Below are 21,827 nucleotides of genomic sequence, written 5' to 3' on the forward strand. Positions count from 1 at the left end.
TGCAATTATTAGTTACAAAATTCAAAATGCTAGGAAACAAAAATGGGCAGTGAGAAAGTGCTTCTACAACGGAAGATGAAGCAGAGCTGAAGATGCTTTGTTGCTGCAGAAGTGTTACAGAAGCAAAGAATGAACTGCTTCAAATGGAAGACTATCAGGTTTAAGTGCATGAACAAGCAAAACAAGGCATATTTACACATGTTGTTTTATCTGTAGAATCACAAAAGTCCTCGTTTGAGCACTGGGAAAGATATTTCTGAAGGGTGATATTTATAAAGGGCATTTCTGTGCCAAAATTCTTATATGACATCCTAAATATATGGTATATACACATCTATACTATTTTTATAGCAGAATGCCCCATCAGCACAGACAGCATACATATGGTTGCTCTTACTAGATTATTTTACAGTACTCATTCTGCTGTAGGAAGACACTGAAATAGAGCTAAAATATATTTTGCCTCTGCTCATTATCGTTTTCGTAACTGTCGTCTGACTATTTGATTAGTTTGACTGTCTTCTTTCACATTCTAGAGTCTTTATATTTTTCTGATCCAAGAAGTTTCTGGCTTTTTAATTTTTGCACTATTTTATTAGCACACACTGTGCAAATGTGTTACCCTTCAGAGAAAATCCATTAATCAGAATTATTTTAGCATTTTTTAGAAATTTTATAGGGAACTTGCAACATTTTTTCTTGCCTTTTAGTAGTATGATAGCAACAAAATTCCATCTTGAAAATAATTCCAGTGGTTTCTGACTACACTCCTTTGTCATTAGCAGCACCATAAATTAGAAATCTAACAATAAATATTATGTCACAATGATTAGGAACAGATTAAGTTGTCAGTTGGAACATGACTAGTAGCACATTCCTATGGATTACATTGTTTCTGATATCAAAACAACAGTGCTTTTGGCTGCATTTTAAGCCCTCTGACTTTGCACTGAAGCTGATGAAGAGGGTTCATATGAGCCATTCTGCTGACTCATGTGTGTGGCCATAATATCTGAAACTGGTGGATGGTAGAAAAACACTGAAGAAGACACTTAAGAGAGAAGTTCTGCATGGCCATGACCATCTTCATTTCCACATTTTTGTCTGACTCCCACATCATCATAGTAGTAAGAACATGTTGCTTTATAGCTCCTGGAGGATACCAAAAAAAAAATAACCAGACAAGCGGTACCAACCACACAGAAATGTTAAAGAAGGCAAATGTACAAAACCCATTTAACTTCAGCTATTAGAATTCAAAGGGACTTGCTCAGACAGCTCAGCCAATTTGCTATACTGTAGATTTCATTGCTTTTTCACCACAGCAAATATCAAATCATGGGCACATTTTGGACATGTTTTATTTTTTCTGGAGTTGTCTTTGCAGACATAATATTTGTCTTCTCTGTAAAAAACAGTTCAATGGGACCTGCATTTTAAATAATTTTCTAAGATAACAGTACTTCTTTGCCCAGAATCCTACTCCGAAAAGTATGGCTTGGGACCATCCAGACATCTACCAGAAGGTGAACTGGCATGAGAATCTTCCTGGAAAAATCCAGGATGCTGCATATGCATGAAAAGTATAACATATTTCTGTGGAACTCCCCTTGCAGCTAACCTTGCAAAATTAATCTTGTGATGTTTGATGCGGAAGAAAAACCTCAGCTGTTCCACACGTGGCAATAGAAATGGGTTTGCCAAACCAAAACAAAAATGGAGGAGTTTACAATTCACATGGAATCCCAAAACACCTTCCACTCATTTTGAAGGTTAACAGCAGTTCTAATTCAGGATCTCCATCTTGCCAAAATCGGTGGAAAGTTACTATGAAAAAGGATGAAAGGGCTAAATTCTGCTCTCCATTACACAGTTGTAAACTTTAGGGCAAGCCCATCAATGCGAATGTATGGCAAGAAGGAAGATTATTTTATAGCCACCTAAACAAGAACAGAGTTCAGCTAAAGACTTTACCATTCTTCCTGCATTCTTGTCCTTGATGCCTCAGAGCTTTTTGGTTTTTTAACTTTTGTAGATTTTAGAAGTAGTTGTGTAGTAAATGTAGATTTTAATGTAGCTGTATAATACACCATCCTTTAGCACAGTAGTTTACACATTTACCCAACCCTTTTTCCCATTTCATATCGAACTTTCTAAATTCCTTTAGCTTGTTTAGACTTCCCTCAAGGTAGGCCTTCTTTCTGTTTAAGAACATTTGCACCCTGGCTTGAACAACAAGATACATCATAGTCAAAGCGACCCTGAAGCCCAGAACTTTGGAGGAGCTACAAGGACTGTGCGTGCTTTGATGAAGAGGAAGATGGGGAAGAGGGGGTCCCATGACGCCTAATTCAATTTCCAGAGGGGTGTGCCAGGGGGAGGATCTGGGGGGCAGATAGATCTGGGATTGGTTGGGATAATACCTTAAATTGTGGAACCCCCCGGACACATGAGAATGCGTCATGTATATTCCCTGGGCCTCAGGCCTGAGATTAAAGGACCTACTCTCTTTATCTTATCCCCTACACTAAATTGGTCTGGAGTCCTGTTTTCTGCGGTCTCTTAAGGCAACATCCTTCACAAGGCAGTCAGACTTTCCTGTCACAGTTTATTACACTCTCATCAGAATTGTTAAACATAAATTACAGATCTGACATTCTTGGTGTCTGTCACTTGTTCCTCATGAACAATATGTAATGCATATAGCACGATTAGCATAGATGGGAACGGTATGCTTAATTTAGGGACAGGTATGCTATAAACTTGCTGGAAATGAAATACAGAACTTAAAATGACAAAAAATCTACAATAACTAAACAAAATGAAGAAAATTGTTCAATTCTAAACATGGGACAGTTTAAAACTTTAGATAATTATAGAAATTATACCAACTGCAAAATAGTTTCTAAATATTAATTAAAGGTTCTACTTAGAAATATTTCACACATGATTTCCTTACCATCTGTATTTGTAAAGCCTGAGAAGAAGAAAATGTAATCATCTCGTTAAAATTATTTGAAGGTACTAATGCTACACTGTTTGAATCTAAATGCAATAGAAGTATTCACCCTCCTTAAAAACATATTCTTTTCTAGATGAAAAGACTACCAATATATTCGTTGTGTAGACTTGTCATGTGTCTACAAGCAATGTCAAACTGTATTTTTAGCTATGGAGTTTACTTAATCCCACAAGGCTTTATCTTGCTTTTATATTGACAAATGAACAAGGCTGAAATACACAGGATCTGAGCTTCTGTCAAGATACACCATCTCAAAAGTCATTGCTCTTGCACACCTTTAAGCTTCTGACTTAGACACAGTTTTATTATTCCTCTGGACTTATTACTAAATTCCTCAGTAGTTGCAATTAATTGCCTCCAAGTCTTACTTTTCCAAACAAGGTAAGGGAATGCAGCAGAAATATAACATGATACCAAGATGTGATGAGGTGGCTTTAGTAACTCTCATTCAACAAACATGGCTGGTTTTTTGCTAGGTTTTCTTATTCCCATGTTCCTGTCTTTCAAAATATACTTGTGACATATTACCGGATTAAAGTTCAAATGTTACCTGCATTGCTTGTTAACATCTTTTAGTTATTAACACAGGCAGCAATTATTAGTAGTATTAAAATAAAGTTTTGGTTCACATCTCAGACTTCATTTTATCTTTAACGTTTCTCTGTTGAACAATGAAAAAACTCTACCAGTTCTCTGTTTCTTCTATACTAATAAACAGTGCATGTCAAAGTTCTATAAACAAATATTAATAATTTCTAACAGATAAATATGAAATTTTTATTCTAGTTTTTTTTTTAAATAGATTTTTCCCCCAAAACTATTACATTCTTGGACTATATTAGGCCTTGGAGTTGCCATAGAAATGTCTCTGTTAGAATAACAGTTTTTCCAGACATTTTTAATACACTCAAAATGTTGTGCGTTTATCTATTTTAAGATAAATTTATTTATTTATTTATTTTAACATAGATAACCTCTGCTAGACCTCATCTAGAAATACTTTTTCTGAGGTTAACCATACAAATCTGTAAATTTAGTAAAATTGTATCTACAATAATTATGTTCATCTTATCATCACAAGCCAAACCTTAGACTCCTTTCTAAGTTTCCATTTATCTTAAAATAAAAACCTACAATCGAACTTAGAGAACAAGGAAGTAAAAATGCTTAGTATTGTTCTGTAGTACCAGGGAACTAACAGACTTGCTCTAGATGACCTCACTGCACAACCAGAACAACAGGGTTTTTTTCATCTTACAGAAATAATTAATCATGGGTCTGATTTGACAGTCTGATGGTTCCAGTGGAACCAGAGCACTCCCCTCGGCTTTGCATCACTTCTGGTAGCCTACTCCAGTCTCAGTAGTCTGTGGGAGAGTTATGGGACTCAGACTTGCTTGGAGCTACATTGCTACCAGTGAAAAGACAAGTAGCCTATATGATTCCTTCTACTAGCTCTGGAAGAAGGGAGAGCAGGAAGAAGAAAGGCAGACACCTACTACCAGAACAGGCATGTATTTACTCTCAAATGGCCAGGGTTTTCCTTTGTCACCCCAAGGCTAATTACTTAACTGGAACCGCTCTGGTAAAACAAAATAGGTTATAATTATGGGAGGGATGACAACATTGTTGACACTCAGTAGAAAGGATGAAAGAATTATTTGGATAAAAGATGAAAGACTTTTTTTATAAGCTGGGTCTGACTAGCGTAGAAAATCAGCATGCAAACACTGAGAATTCCTGAATTCTACCAACATGTGTAGATGTCCTTATAAACAGCAACATCTGTACAGCATAATGGGGATTTAAGCTCTCAAATAATTTAAATAATTACAGTATAAGCACAAGGAATATATGATGTAAAAAAGAGTAATGTTTCTCTTCAGTTACATACATTTATGTCCCCTCCTCTACCCAACTAGTCATTCCACATAGACTATCAGATTGACCAAGCATGATTTCCCCTTGGTGTATTCTTCTTAAAGTAATGCATACAAGAGTCTTCTTTTCTCCTACATAATTTTAGAAGTTTAACTGCTCTGTTTGATGACTCTATAACCAAGAGAGTCAATGTCAGAGGACAGTCAGGTCTCGGACAGACTGAACTGAGACCAGTTGCAGTCTCTCTCCTCTGTCTAGAGAGAAACACAAATCTGTTGACACTTTGCACGTAGGTGCTGCAGTTAAGCGCTTGAGTTAGCAAGCTGGCTTGCTGAACATAACACCAGGAGACAAATTCCTTATTCTCAATTTCCACATCCTTTCTGATCAGCATTCTTCACAAAATCCTCTTTTTGTTTTTAACATTTATGATTAATGAAGGGTTGCAAGGCTGCCTATGGAGGTCAGTAAGGTGCACAAATACTTGAAAATAAGTCATTTGCTTGTTGCTACCAACAGAAGCCAGTGCAGGAACACCCATGAAGTGCTACAGTAATGTCAGAGGCGACTGTAGTGTGTTCTCCTCCTTTTATTCAGTGTCTGTGTGTGACAATACATTCTCTGCAGAAAACAATTTTGAATAATCCTTCAAGGTCTTGTTAACTGCTTTATGTAAAAAATATTTCAAGAGTATGACATGAAAACTGTTTGCACAGAGTAGTTAGTCTAGCTGTCAGACATGCTTGTGAATCTCCTCTTTTTACATATAGAAAAAGGATACACATTTTTCTTAAAGCACTGATTTCAATGGAAATACTTTTTAGTTGTTATTTTCAAGCAAATTAGAAGTTAAAGAAAACACTGGAGAAGCACAGAAAACAATGAGATTACAGACAGACTGTTGTTCCTTAGTTACGTAGACACGACCACAGAGATAAATTTGAACTACAGTTCTTAACAGGAAATTCTTTATCATCCAGTCAACAACTGCCATCTTATGAGTAAAGTGGAGAACACATAAACCTCAATCTGTACCCATGGAGACTGTGTATCCTGAGGCTGTATGGGACGCACATGGTGCAAGAACTACTCCTAAATCCTGTCAAACAACTACTTCTTCCTCTTCACCCACAACGAAGATCACAACGAAATTAAGACAACATCACCTTACTAAATGTCAACTTATTTTTGACTGAAAAACATACTTCTCTTCAGAATCTATCAGACAGAGACTTGGCAGCCGGGATCCACACACGTACGACCTCCAGACTGATTACTACATTTCATTGTATTCAAGAATGAAAAATATATACTGAGAAAAAAACTCCCACTGCTACAAAAAGCAGCTGCTAGTCTGCTTAGCAACACAAGCCACTGTGAACACATCATTCTGGCACGCTGGTCTCTGCGCAAACTCCCCCATGATTTCAGAGCCCAGGTGGAGGTCATTGCCACAGTCCTCAAAACTCTCTGTGCGGCTGGCCTTAGGTCCTGGAGAGGCTGTCGTCCCCTCTGCAGTGATGACCTCTTCTGACAGCTGTGTTCCCTTGGAACAATGAAACTGTCAGCCGAGGGAAGAAGCTCAGCAATGCAGGAGACCTAACCTTACAGAAGCTAAATCTTGGTGAGAATGCTACCATTCAGAAGAAGTGAATGACTAAATCTCACCAGCTGAAATCGTCAGACCTTTTGTTTGCTTTCCTCAATAAGTTTTCTCCACACCCAACCAAACCCTGCAAAATGGATGGATGGACTGGATACCAGTCTTTGGCGTATGATCATTGCCAGATGTAAATACAAAACAGACATACATAGTGAGAGGAGTAATTTACTTCCATAACTGCTCTTGTGTGGTTCCTAGACTAGAAAAAAAAAAAAGCCTAGGTGACTGCCTATCTACTCTGACTCAAACATATCTTATTTTGAGGCCAATGAAAACCACTGAAAACTGAGCTTCAAGTCATTCTTCCCAATTCTGTGTTGTCTGAATTAGAATTAGTGGTAATTACAATTAAATTTCTTTCCCTAGAAAGACAATAGTCCTTCCCACTAGCAAAAACACTTCTCTTTCCTTCTCCCATAAAGTGCTTTTACTTTTACATTGGGGAACTACTCAAAAATAATAGGAAATTCAAAGCAGTCTTCTTAAAAGTTCTTTGTTTTTAACAGTACGGGGCTTGAGATGGGCAGAAAAATTTCCTATTCAGTGTTTTTGTAAGAGAACAGGAACATTCAGTCTCAGAAAAATTTTACTCACTTTAACAGTGGTTAGCATCTGAAAGAAAAATAGCACAGGCTGTCATAAACATTTATTAGGATTAAAAGGAATGAGCCTGAATTTTTAACACTCTTCTCATACTATCATGATGTCACGCTTAAGTCACGGACTTTATCCTTACCTGAGATATGGGTGTTACTGAAGAAAAGTGCTGCACAGACTTAAAAAATGTGCCAGCTGGTAGAAGCAACAGGACTGAACATAAACCTTAGGGTAATAAGATTACCTGGTATGAATACAAATGTATATAATTCACTCAGGGGATTACATTTCTGACATCATAAACTACAAGAACACTGCCTGAATGCTTTATGGACAGCAGCAGAGCCCCAAGAGCAAAATCAACACTGCTCTCTGAAGTCATTCAATATTTTACATAGAATACACCACGAACTCTTCAACATTTGAAGTTCAGAAACTTTTAAAAACACAATGAATAATTCAGTTTTTCTCTCAAGTGACCTCAGTGAAATGATGTTGGGGACTAGATTCAACACTATAAGCGAACTGAAACTGGAGCAGCATCTAGTAGTGCTAGAAGGAGTGGGAGCTCTCTTAAAACTTTTAAGGGTCTCCCCCTCATTCCCTGGTGTGCAGGCTTGATCTATACACTGTTTTTTACACAAATATTGCTATATTGGTTGTAGGATGATCATTCTCATGTTGTCAAATCAGTTTTGAAAAGGGTGTAGTTATATTACTATAAACATGTGTGTTGAATCAGCCTTTTCTTTTAAAAAGATCTTGGTTCTAACTTCATCAGGAATAAAAGGGTTTTCTGACTTTATTAGTACTATATTGAGGTCTCAGAGGTCTTTTCCAACCTAGTTAATTCTGTGATTCCGTAATGCTGATAGTTAGAACACTTTGCACAGATGTTCACAAGCTATAACCATGTGGATGGCACACTGAGTGCTTATGTAAGGGAGCCATGTTGTTTTGCTGCCTGGTAATGTTCATTAATGAATTGTACACAAGTTAATTCATTGAAGTAAGTACTTTTTTTCTGTGTTACTAGTAAGTTTTAGAATTTCTTTTTATTTAAATACAAGTGATTCAATCTGCTCCTCTTCCAAAAATGAACCAATCATTTGCTACAATTGTACACTTAATTCTGAAATGCATTATGTTTTTAGCAATTAATTTTATTTAATGAATCACAGTATCTAATGCCAATCTGAGTTTTCTCTGACAAGTCAGCCCTACATTACAGTGTTACAGTCAATATATTTCAGTCAGCACCTGTGCTTCATTACCAAGAGCAGGTGTAAAGATGTAATTTCACTGCAGAGAAAGTACCACATTCACCAAGTCCCACTTTGTATGTAAAAGATAACAGGTACAGTTAGGGTTAATTCAGCCCACTGTGTCTTCTGTAACCTCCTTTAATATTGTTATGAAATTATAGCCATTAAAACCAGCTAGTGCATGGCTGTGGTCATGCCCCTGCTGTATTCCTGTCAATCTCCTAATTTCAGTTTCTTTTATATAGTATGATGGGTCACTTTGATTAAAACCTCAACAAAAGCTATTCAACCTTTTACATAATATTGACACATTTGACAGAGATGTCTCTCCTGGGCTGAAGAGGAGCTTGTAGATATCAGAAAATATGCATCAGTACTGCACAGTAAGCATGGTCCTAGGTACCAGTGAGAGCTGTCCCCTCTGAGCATCAAAACAAACTACATCATTGCAATGAGAAAACAGCATGCATGGTGTGAGTGCAGGACTTACTCCATTGTATCAGAAACAGTGTGGCCAACAGGTCCAGGGAAGTGATTCTTCCCCTGTACTCACCACTGGTGAGGCCACACCTGCAGTACTGTGTCCAGTTCTGGGTCCCTCAGTTCAGGAAGGATATTGAGGTGCTGGAGTGGGTCCAGAGAAGATCAACAAGGCTGGTGAAGGGACTTGAACACAAGTCCTATGAGGAGAGGTTGAGAGAGCTGGGGTTGTTCAGCCTGGAGAAGAGGAGGCTCAGGGGAGACCTCATCACTCTCTATACCTGAAAGGAGGTTGTAGCCATGTGGGGGTTGGTCTCTTCTCTAGGCAACCAGCAGTAGGACAAGAGAGCACAGTCTTAAGCTGTGCCAGGCAAGGTTTAGGTAGGATATTAGGAAGAAATTTTTTATGAAGAAAGTAACCAGACATTGGAATGGGCTACCCAGGGAGGTGGTGGATTCACCATCCCTGGGGTTTTTAAGATGAGACTGGATGTGGCACTTAGTGCCATGGTCTAGTAACCACAGTGGTGTTGGATCAAAGGTTGGACTTGATGATCTCGGAGGTCTTTTCCAACTCAGTTGATTCTATGATTCTATGATTGCCAACAATACAAGAGGAAAGGGAAGCAATTGTGCTAATGTTAAAAAATTCAATCAGCACTGATGTTTGTTATTACAGCGTACCCTTGGCATTATAAAGTTTGCAAAAAACCCACACAAACAGCCAGTGAAAGACAGTCAGTGCACAGAAGTGTCAAAAAATGAAACACAGAAGACAGAGGTACGATAGATAAATAGATAGATGAAGTCATCATTAATTAGGTGGGCAGAATTTTAATTCCATGTGAAAGAACTGAAGCTTAATGTGTAGTGAGAGGCTGTTCAGTCTGAAAATACTGGGCAAGGGGCTTGGAATGGACAAATGACAAAGGTAGAAGGAAATATGAGGAGTTTAAGATTTGTGTGTTGCACAGAAAGGATGACAGCAAGAAGAGAGACAGGTAGAACTAGAAATAAAAGATAATCCTTCCTGCTCTACTCTGTACTGGGGCGGCCTCACCTTGAATACTGAGTGTAGTTTTGGGCACCACAATGTAAGAAAGATATTAAGCTGTTAGACAGTGTCCAAAGAAGGGCAACAAAGATGGTGAAGGACCTTGAGGGGAAGCCATACGAGGAGCCGCTGAGGTCACTTGGTCTGTTCAGCCTGGAGGAGACTGAGGGAAAACCTCACTGCAGTCTACAACTTCCTCATGAGTGGAAGAGGAGGGGCAGGCACTGATCTCTTCTCCGTGGTGAACAGGGACAGAGCCTGAAGGAAAGACCTGAAGTTGTGTCGGGGGAGGTTTAGGCTGGATATTAGAAAAAGGTTCTTCCCCAGAGAGTGGTTGGGTACTGGAACAGGCTCCCCAGGGAAGTGGTCACAGCACCAAACTTGAGAGAGTTCAAGAAGTATTTGTATAACACTCTCGGGCACATGGCGTGACTCTTGGGGATGGTCCTGTGCAGGGCCAGGAATTGGACTCGATGATCCTTATGGGTCCTTTCCAACTCAGAATATTCTGTGATTATGTGATTCCTTGTTATCCCTTCTCGCCAAATAACCAGAGTTTTGTAATACTTGTTAGTAATTCAGATTTCATTCTTGCAATACACAGCTTCATTCTACTCAGCAGCAAACAAGCCTTCAGTAACCCAATAGATGAGCAGTATGTAACGTTAGAGTGGCTTGTAGGTCTCACTGTACCATATCTTCAGCTCCCAAATCTCTGTGCCTTTCCAAAGGAGAAAGAAGATGTACACCTCACCTGACAAGAAGCCAGAGATACGTCCTCACAGAGGAATAGTCAACCAGTGTTGGCCTCTGTTCTGAAATCATTCCCAAGCATCTGGCTTTGAGTGTCATGTGGCTGATTCAGACCTTTCATGCTACCTCAACCCCTTTAATATTACTTCATCTACTAAATAACATAAGATAACCTTGTAAATAGGCTAAATCAATAAAAACGGTAGGTTAGCAAAGCATGAAGAAACATTGTAGATGATATAGGCCCAGTCTGGCTTTGGTCATGCCAATAAGAAAATGCCTGGAAATTATCACAGGACAAGAAATTCAGAGGAAATCAATGAGTCAAAGCTTTCTGTGCCATAGATCAGCTTAGTAATAAATGTTTGACCTTAGTTGCGTTATAAAGATTAAGCCTATTTTGTATCAGTAATGAAAGAACACAAAAAAAGGCTGCCTCTCAAGAACAGCACCAAATGTGTGAGCACACGTGCACACATGCACAAATGTTTTTATCTATTAATTCCCAGAGACCCTCTTTGAAACGAGCCTGGAAACTCAAATAGCTTAAGTAACATCTCTTCTTAACAGTTTTGCTAACTTCAATGCACAATTTAAAGTTCCAGAGGAAGTACTGTCATGCTTGTTCTCATTATCATAAATACAATCCTTGATGTAACATTGCTGTTGTTATGTGGATTTTTCTGTTTTATTTCTGTTATGGATGAATTTATTCACTGCTGCATTAGCCTCTGACTTTATGTAGAGGTCTTTTAATGTTTCATCAGGAAAGCCTTGAAACTCTGGAAGTATTCCTTTACCTTCCTTAGTTCCCAAGGGATGTTTGACAGCAAACTATGCCATGTTTTAACTCCGCTAGTTTGCAGGACAACTTCTGGCATTTCTATACTCCCTGTATCCAGACACAAAAACTCATACCTTGAAATGTAAATATCTAAATCTGAGTCACCCTATAATTCCTATATTACTAGTGGAGAGAAATAAGTGGTTTTATAATGTGATTAATTTCAGATGTCAGCTATGCTCCAATGACTTAGTAGGCCTTTTTCTCTCTGTCGATTGCTAAGAAAGCCCAGCAAATCAGCTCAGATTAAAATATCAAAATCTGTAGCTGCCCAAACATAAATCTTACCAATTCTGTGACCAAACCACCATTTGGTTGCAGAAATCCTACCTTCATTCTCTGGGTCAAGTATTAACCGAAGCAAAATGCAAACATCCCTACTTCCCATTTCTCCCATAATGAAGACCATGTGGCAAACGGATAGCTTGGGACTTTTTACTGTTAGGCACTGTAAAGCCATACAGGTATAAAGCCTGTTCCTCATCTGCCATGGATATTCTGGAGGTCTATGAGACATAAAAAGAAGTGCATGCAAAATACCTCTGCAGTCTAAAAAGTATGAGTCTGCTTGATACAACGCTTAAGTGTCATAAGTTGAGCCGTGCCTTGCACTAATGGTGAACCTCTGCCAGTGATATACTGATGAAAACATACTTGCATGCTTTGTCTTTATTCTGATAATCCTTTTCACAGGACCCTGTCCATAACAAAGGAGATTATGTTGTCTAAAAACTCTATTTAGGTTGTTTCTTTACTATAAAATTGGGGTGTTAGGTGGCAAAACTAATTTTGTGGCATCACATGATGAACCAAAATTTAAGCAAACCACCTAATTTCAAGTTAAGAGAAATGGAATATGTGCCTTGATTCTCTGCAACAAGACATTAGTATAAACTCCATCCCTTAAGTAAAGTTACACAAGCATAAAAGGAATGCAAAGCAGAAGAGAAGATAGGCTCAGAAATGAGCACAGAACACACTGTCATAGAAAAAGACATACACTCTGTAGTTCTTACACAGTTGAAGCCAGGAGAAAGGGAAGCAAAGTCCAGGGCATTCACCACTTGGAAGGATCTCTAGTGTACATACCTGCCATTTCAATTTCCCATTGAAGAAATTATTCAGTTACTTTGCAGAGACAGATACCTTTTAGATACATTGGAATGTTGTCATTAATGGGGATAGGGAAAACAATTTCCCTTAAATGAATATAAAGCTATACCAGGCTCTTGTGTCAGCTCCATCACCAATTCCTTTTTTCTCTTCCCTTTTCCTTTGTTTCAGTTTTCTATTGTAAAACAGGGACATATTAGCATACGTATCTCCATGAGTTGCTATAAAGATCAATCCCTAGTGTCTGTGAAATGCAAAACCTTTTTTATTACTGCAAGTGTAGGAGGCAGTGATTTCTTTTGTGATTTGGAGAAGTGTAGTACTGTAAGAAATTACAAAAATAGCTTTTTAATGGAGGTTTTAAAAGTACTTACAAAAGTTTAAGTGAAACTTGACAATCTTTCTATCCATTAAAAAAAGTACTTCAAGTTCCTACTTCAAGTAATGTAAAAGAACAATAAAAAGAGACCAAGAAGAAATTAGACTCATCTTACAGAGTGCCCTCTATTAAATGAAGTTTTATAATTAATTTTAATTCAAATCCATTTAATTTTTAATATCTCATTTTTTAAGAAGCAATTGTGTATTTTAAGTCTGACACAGTCAGCAGAATTGCACTGAAGTTAGACTTGGGTTTTGGCAAGAGATTTTGGAAGCTGACCTATCTGAATTTTTTTTTAGTAGAAACTGTGTTTGAACATACTGAATTTTCAATGTTTATTAAGTACAGTTACAACTATGGATATAGAAAAAATTACCTTCTAGCTAGGGTATCATAAGTCTAAGTTTGACAGTTCCTAAGTGTAGAAGAAGAAAAAAGCAAGACTTTGGTGAGAAGGGAAAGGTAGGAGTATTCGCTCAGGGAATTGTCTGCGATTGGGGAAGACCTAGCCTGGGAAAGAGCTCTTTCCCACAAATGGGGCTGTGTATGTTCTCTCTGTATAGAAGTAACTCACCTGCTTCAGGGAGACAGAAGATTCTCAGACGTGCCTAGGGGCCCTTGCTGGGAATCGGTCAGGCCATAAAACACAGGGGAGAATACAGCCTTGGAAAAGTTATGCGCATGTGAAAGATGGTGTTATAAAAGCACCAAAATGGGTATCCTGCTTTGCTTTTTTCACCCGCTGCATGAGCATTCAGTGATGTATTGCAGTGTATTAGGGTCTCTGACTACAAAAACAAACCTTTCCTTAAAACCTTAGCTGTAGCCTAGTGCCTGGGGTTACCTGTGTGCATATCAATTCCCACACTAAGACTTCTGCAATTTAGGTTCAGCTTTACTGTTATCTTCCAAACAAGGTAGAGTTAGTGATTTCACTTACAATTCAGGAGTCCTCAATCAAATCAATTCAAGGTTCCTAGCAGGGCTGTTTAAGGGAAGACTTCTCACACCATATTACAATTCACATATTATGCAGCACTGCATAGAAAAATTAATTCTGCACTGTATTTATACAAGCACTTGCTTAGTTGCTCTTCCAGCATATTCTGGGTTATGGTACCATATTACAGTAACATGGAATACAATTTTTAAGGTATTGTAGCTGTTGTGAGAATAATCTTTCATTTTTAAGCATAATTCAAGGGGGGGGGGGGAGGCCTAGCCCCCAACGGGGTTCCTGCCCCTTCTCCTCATGGCTTTAGAACATGGCTACTCTCTGTAACAACTACAAGATCAGCCTTCTTTTCTGGTCTGCTTGTGATATGTTTATATTTTGCAGGAGCGCTCACTGGGTCCACATCAAGTGACACCACCCCCTCGGGAGTTACCATTTTTTTTAAGTCCAGGGGGAAAACTTTTTTCCCCCACCACACCTGGGAAAATGTTTTTGCAGGTGCTGGGGTCCATCAGTGCTGGTCACTTTTCAAACATCACCTCCTAAGAGCACAGGAGCAGGCAATTCCCAAATGTCAGAAGTCAAGCTTGGCTTGAACAGGAATCTTCTCTTGGAAACAAGGCAAAAAAGGAAGGTGTATGCCCAGTGGAAGCAAGGTCAAGTGAAGAATTCAGAGATGCTGCTTGCTGCTGTAGGGAGAAAATTAATGCAGCCAAAGCTCAACTGGAATTGAAGCTGCCAGAAATGTGGGGGACAATAAAATCAGTTATTTCAAATATATTAATGGCAATAGGCAGTATAGAAATATCATTGGCCTGTTACAGGATGAGGATGGTCACCTCACAAACAGGGACAGAGACAAGGCAGAGGTGTTCAATGCTTTCTTTACCTCTATCTTCAACATGGAGGATGGACTAAAGGGGTCTTAGTGCCCTGAGCTGGAGGACCATGACTGTGAGAATGATCAACTCCCAGCTGACCCTAAAATTGTGTGGGATCTGCTGCTCCAGTTGGATCGCTAAAAATTTATGGGGCTTGATGGGATTCATCCCAGAGTCCTCAAAGAGCTGGCTGATGTCATACAAAAACTCTCTCGATGATTTTTGAGTGGTCTTGGGAATCTGGAGAGGTTCCAGTTGACTGGAAGCTGGTGAACATTGCCCCAACCTGCAAGAAGGGCAAGAAGGAGGACCCTATAAACTACAGGCCTGTCAGCTTCACTCCAGTGACTGTTAAAGTTATGGAGAAGATTATTCTGGGAAGTATTGAAAAACACCTGAAAGACAAGGCTGTCATTGGTCACAGCCAGCGTGGTTTCATGAGTGGAAAGTCCTTCTTATCAAACCTGATTTCCTTTGATGATGAGGTAACCCACCTAGTTGATCAGAGGAAGCCAGTTGATGTAATCTTTTTGGATTTCAGTAAAGCTTTCAATACAGTCTCTCACAGGATCCTTCTGGACAAACTGTCCAGCACACAGCTGGATAAACAAATCACATGGTGGGTGAGCAATTGGCTCACAGGTTGAGGAGCACAGGGGGTAACAGTGAATGGGGTGACGTCAGACTGGTGACCTGTCACGAGTGAGATTCCACAGGGCTCCATCTTGGGCCCTGTGCTCTTCCACATATTCATAAATGACTTGGACACAGGACTGGAAGGGATGTTAAGTAAGTTTTCAGACAACACAAAACTTGGAGGAGCTGTTGACTCCCCGAAAGCAGGGAGGCCCTGCAGAGGGACCTCGGCAAATCAGAGGACTGGGCAATCACCAACCATTCAAAGTTCAACAAGGGAACATGCTGGATTCTGCACCTGGGATGGGGCAACCCTGGATGTTTGTACAGACTGGGGAATGAGAAGTTGGAAAGTAGTGTCAAGGAAAGGGACCTGGAGGTCTTGATCAATGTCAAGTTGAATATGAGTCAGCAGTGCCCTGGCTGTCAGGAGGGCCAACCATGTCCTGGGAGCATCAGGTACAGCATCACCAGCTGTTCAAGGGAGGGGATTGTCCCGCTCTGCTCTGCACTCCTGCAACCTCACCTTGAATATTGTGTGCAGTTTTGGGCACCACAATATAAGAAAGATAATAAGCTTCTAAAGACCATCTAAAAAAGGGCAATGAAGATGATGAAGGGCCTTGAGGGGAAGGGTGAGGTCACTGTATGAGGAGCAGCTGAGGTCACTTGGTCTGTTCAGCCTGGAGAAGAGGAGACTGAGGGGAGACCTCGTTGCAGTTTACAACTTCCTCACGAGGGGAGGAGGAGAGGCAGGCACTGATCTCTTCTCTGTGGTGAACAGTGATTGAGCCTGAAGGAAAGTCCTGAAATTGTGTCAGGGGAGGTTTAGGTTAGATATTAGAAAAAGGTTCTTCCCTCAGAGGGTGGTTGGCCCTGGAACAGGCTCCCCAGGGAAGTGGTCACAGCACCAAACCTAAGAGTGTTCAAGAAGTATTTGTACAATACTCTCAGGCACATGGTGTGACTCTTGGGGATGGTCCTGTGCAGGGTTAAGAGTTGGACTCGATGATCCTTGTGGGTCCTTTCCAACTCAGCATATTCTGTCATTTTGTGAATTTCAGTTTCAGCAAGAAAATTCTTTTCTTCCACCAGTCAGTGAAAAAGGTTTGTGCTTGCAATCTCATACAGAACCAGACTGTTCCATAGAGGAAGTGTCCATCTTAAAGACTCCAACAGTTTACACATTTGTCATCTGTACTCAAAGATCTTTAGTAAGAACATGTTATTTCTAGAGTCCCACTTCTGCAGCACTTCTGACACCCACTCATTCACACCATTTTTAAGGAGTACATCATGTCAGAATGCAGAATTGCTGCATAGTTACTTTAATTTATATGGTACACTGACTTCAGTTTCTAAATATATGCAACCAGGATATATGAAAATCTGCTCCATAAATATTGTCAAGAAGCAAATACAGTTCTACATTAAAAAGAGCAAAGGAGTTTGTGATAATGAAGAAGATAAAATAGAGGACTCTGAGTCTCATTTATAGCTGTATAGCTAATTGAAGCTATAATACAAATCAGTTGGACAAGACTTGAGTTGCAGAAAAACATATCCTCTACTTTACAACTTATCTTTTGAAAAAGATGCAGCTACATATTTCAGCTACAATATTTGGAGAACAGAATAGCTCCCATTAATATTTCATATGATCTTTCATACATTTTTAGATAGGGATCTAGACAGAATAGAAATGTGTGTATATGTGTAGGAGTTCATAAACCTTGAAATTAAAAAAAATAGTGGGGAAAATTTCCCACCTATTTGAAAGAACTCCCAGAACTACTTTTGCTTGTCATTAAAAGATGTCAGCAACTGTTTTGGAAAAACACTAGGATACATTTTGGGGTTCAACTTTGGGGCTTCCATTTCTTACTCCTGAATTCTGAGGTAGAGCTTGCTGTGGCCTTCTTCAAAAGAAAATCCTGAGGTTTTTACTGCTAGCTATACTAAGCACATGTTTTAAAGCCCAGAAAATGGTTATCAACCAGGATACCTGCTGTGACAACGAGTTGAAGGAACTCGCTGGCTGGGAAACAGACAGGGATGAAGTAACACCTCTGGCAGTGCCCGGTCAGAATTGAAATGACAAGGTAACAGGGGAATACAAAAAAAGATCAAGCTTGAAAAGGCAGATAATTATAATCTAGAGCATACAAACAGATGGTAACTCCATCAATCAATGAATAAATAATAGTGCAATCTGACTTGATGGGACAATTGGATGAACTCAGATGACACCAGGCACATTCCACCTTATATAACTAACTAAGCGGCAGTCATGAAGCAGAGCAGGATATGAGCACATTCATAACCTACAAAACTGAAAATACAAAATTAGCAGGTCTTATATGACTGGGATATATTTGAACTGCTATCGTGATGATGAATTTATATGTGGGTTATCACCTGGAGATAAAACGACTAGTTACAGAATATCCCTGCAACCAGACTGGCCTTTAAGAAGAGGAATGAAAAACAAAAAAAGGAGCACAGATGAACAAAAAGGGCAACTTGCATTGTTCATTCTTCTCTGATTGGAAAGAAACATGGTGCCATTAATAATGTTATTAGTCACATATCTGTGCAATTCTGGCAAGTGAATTTAGTAACACGTGCCATCCACTTTGCTTCTTCCAGTTCCTGTTTTATAGTTTAATTTCAGTTCCACTACTGAAGTACAGCAGAGTTGTTAGCTGTACGGTACTTCAGATGCTGCTGCCAATTCAATTACAGTTTTATTTTGTCATTTGATATGTCAGTGGAATAGAAACAATCAAGAAGATTGACACCAATCATAATCTGAATTGTCATGCCCAATCCTTGACAGAGGCATAAGTTAAAAAAGGTGTCAGTCATTTAAGACTCCTGACTCTCCAAACTACCCTGTAATGTGCATCAGAATGGTGGATTCTTCACTGCTTGCAAATAAACCTATACATTATTCTTTGCTTAACAGAATTTCCTAGATAGAAGAAGTACTTTTTAAAACACATAAATTTAACAGTGAAATTAAAAATTTGTGGCTATTATTTTAGTTTAGAAGTTACATAAAAAACCCAAGGTACTTTATTATTTTTAATGATGATGTTATGTTTTCTTTCAGCATATATTTTATATTGGTGTCCTTTCCTGTACTAAAGAAGATTTCATTTTTTATTCATATTAGAGTTTTATTTTCTATTTTCAATGCCATAATTTAGTGTGTCTACTATTTTCAGCAACATGATAGTATTTGCAACATCAATGTTGCTCACTTTCTGTGAACATGGCCTAGCCACAAATACGCATTATGAGAGTAAATAAAATGAAGAGGTAAATCAAGCTAGTTTCTGCACAGTAGTAATGAATCCTTCATTACTATAGAATGTTGAGATAGTTACATCTCAGAGCCGATGAGGACAAGCATAATATTCTCTCTTACTGGACACAAAGAAAGCACTTCAAAATCATTGATTACCTTGCTCTCCTATTCTACAAATAAAGATGTTTTTCATGACCACAATGGCAACAGTCACACGGAAGTATCTCCAAATACTTTTGAAACCTTTGCCAACGCATACTCTCGCCAACAGATTGCAAGTCATTAAAAATGTTTTAATGGCAATAAGTAAAAATCTATCCTTATTACAAAAATTAACAAAGAAGAAACTACACAGAGCATATTCAAAGAATTACTTTAGCAGACACACGTTCCTGTGTCCAAAATTATGATTCAAATGTTCTACCTATGAAAATATCAGAACCTTGTTAAGACCCTCCCTTGTTAAACCTAAGAGATCCACAGACTATGTAAGGTTTCAGGAAAGGGAGGTTATGTATCTATAGCCGAAGTTCTCTGAAACATGTAATCCATGCCCATACTGAGAATATAGGTCTTACCACAAGCAGTGGCATTTCTGTCTTCAGGATAAAACCAACAGCCATGTTCAGGCTATATTGACCTTCTGCTATATGCAAGAACATACAAAACAAAATATTGCTGCCTTAACTTTTGTTCACCTGCAAAATAATGCCCAAGCCATAAGACAGTGGGGTGTTGAGGGACAGAGGAAATTACTGATAACGAGGTTAGGATGAACATGAAGAAACAAGCTCACTGTCTTTCACTGATAAGCACATGAAGATGGCTCCATACTGTTTCACACATTCACAGCTCCTGAGCCGTGACTTTGTCTTTCCTGCAAACAGCACTTTCATGGCCACCCAACATTGTCAGAATACCTCTTTAATGGCATCAGGAATGTCTGAGGCTGTGGAAGGAGTGCTAAGTGTCTGGATCTGTAAATATCAGGAATGGGGATATTTCATAACAGAATTACTGAATGAGGTCAACAAAGCTCATAGATAAAGGAGATGTGGTTGAAATAGGCTAACTTGAATTTTCTAATAAGCTTTTGAGAAATTCCTCATCAAAGGCTTCTATGGAAACTCAACATTCAAAGCTTTAGGGAAGGTTTTTATGTTGATAAATAACTGGTTAAAAGACAGGGAACAGAAGGTAAGTAGGTTAGCCAGACAGCTCTAGCAATGGAGGGAGGTCATCAGCAGAATTCCACAGGGATTTGTACAAGGGACGCAGTTATTCATCATACTCCTAAGCAACCTGATAAAACAGCTGAGCAGTGAGGTGAGGAAGCTTTATAATGATATTAATTTATGCACAGTGAAAAGGATGATGGCTTGCTGACTGTGAAGAATCAGGAAAGATGCTTATGGAAAAAAGCCCCTAGGCAATAAAATGGCCGATGAAATTCTTTGTAGTTGAATGCACAGTGATGCACAGAGGGCAAAACAATTCTAGGATCAAGGGTTATTACATACAAAAAACTGCATGCATTTTGAGAGAGCACTAGAGGACCCTACCACATATCATTGGCTTGTTCTTACTCTCCTGGTTGGCTTCTGCTCATAGGCACGGTTTGAGGCAGGATACTAGTTGGATGGATTTTTGGTCTGACCGGGTTCAACTGTTACATTCTTACAGATGTAACCTGAGTTCTAACATGGTCTACATGACAAAAATACCTTCTGGTTTGAGACTGCAGAGTTACTGTGTGCTTGCATGGCAATAATCATTAACTCAAACCTGTCAGTTATGGATATCAGTAGCATCAAGGACCCTATGGACAGGTTTCAGCCCTCTTGAGTGTTCTTTATGAACCAGTCACAGGCCCCTATAGTGGCTACGCTGTGACCATCCATGTAATATATTTTAGTCACATAAAATGGGAAGATATAGAAACCTTCTTCATCAGAGGATGAAGAAAAAAGGTGTTCAATAGAGAAAGTGAATGAAAAAAACAATGACAAAACCTATTTCTTTCACAACTAGCAAAGCCAGAACACAAAATGGTGTGAGATTTGTCCTCTGGACTTATAAGACTAAAAACCCTTCCATTTGGCCAGATAAGTACATTTCCTGGTGTTTAAATCTTCAGAGCAAAAGGGAATAGTGATATTCCTTCTGCAACAATCTCTGGCGATCTCTGGGTAGAGTATATGAACCAGTCAATGGAAATTACAGTGTTTAAGGGCAGCTAAGCCTAGGAACATCAAAGAAAGCTACAATGTCAGATAGAGAAATATTAGTAAGAGGAGATATTGGACATGTATGTTGGTGCATGGGCCTGTACATTGGTGCAAATCTCCCTCTGCTCTTCCGGAAAGCTGATAGAACCAGCCTAATTTAAACAGTCTCCTCTATCCAAACTGCCTCTATAGTCTCTCCCAGTCTCCCTCTCATTCTTCATTGATAACTCCATCCATCCCTGGAATCTGCTGTGGCACAATCTACTTTTACCTCCACTGCTGAAAAAAACTGAGCTTTAAGTACAGAGAAAAGGATCAGGATTTTCATGCCTTTTGAATCAACCATTTCCATGCTTTATACAGGGTGCATATAACAGGGTTTTTTTTCACGGAAATGAAAAAAGAGGGACTGAAAAAAAATCCACATTACCTAACATAGTGTAACTTGTATGTAATCTATAACTGGAGCTCTAAGTCACATATCTATGATGAACATGACCTCTCTCAATTCTGCTTAGCTTATGCATCATCTCTTCTTCAACAGTGGCATAAAGCTGTGGAAGCCCATAAGAAAAAAGGGTCAAGCTAAAAGTATTCAGAAGTACTCATGAATTTTATTATCGATTCACAAGAAATCCACATTATTGTCAACATTGGTCAATGCACCAATTCTGCAATGTCCTTACTGTAAAGCATGTACAAATTATTTGCTCTGCACTTGCTTTTCATGGCCACCATTTCATAAAGAACAATTTGTCTT

At 38.9% G+C, this 21,827-nt stretch overlaps 1 protein-coding gene across 2 annotated transcripts in view; it reads right to left on the bottom strand.

Annotated features, from left to right (window-relative positions):
- The window catches only part of TMEM117 (transmembrane protein 117), a 193,006-nt gene that overhangs the window by 84,249 nt on the left and 86,930 nt on the right, over positions 1-21,827 (bottom strand). The gene's annotated exons all lie outside the window — the stretch shown is intronic.

The sequence above is a fragment of the Corapipo altera genome, unplaced genomic scaffold (genome assembly GCF_003945725.1).
Source record: "Corapipo altera isolate COAL_440 unplaced genomic scaffold, ASM394572v1 1, whole genome shotgun sequence".
NCBI lineage: Eukaryota > Metazoa > Chordata > Aves > Passeriformes > Pipridae > Corapipo > Corapipo altera.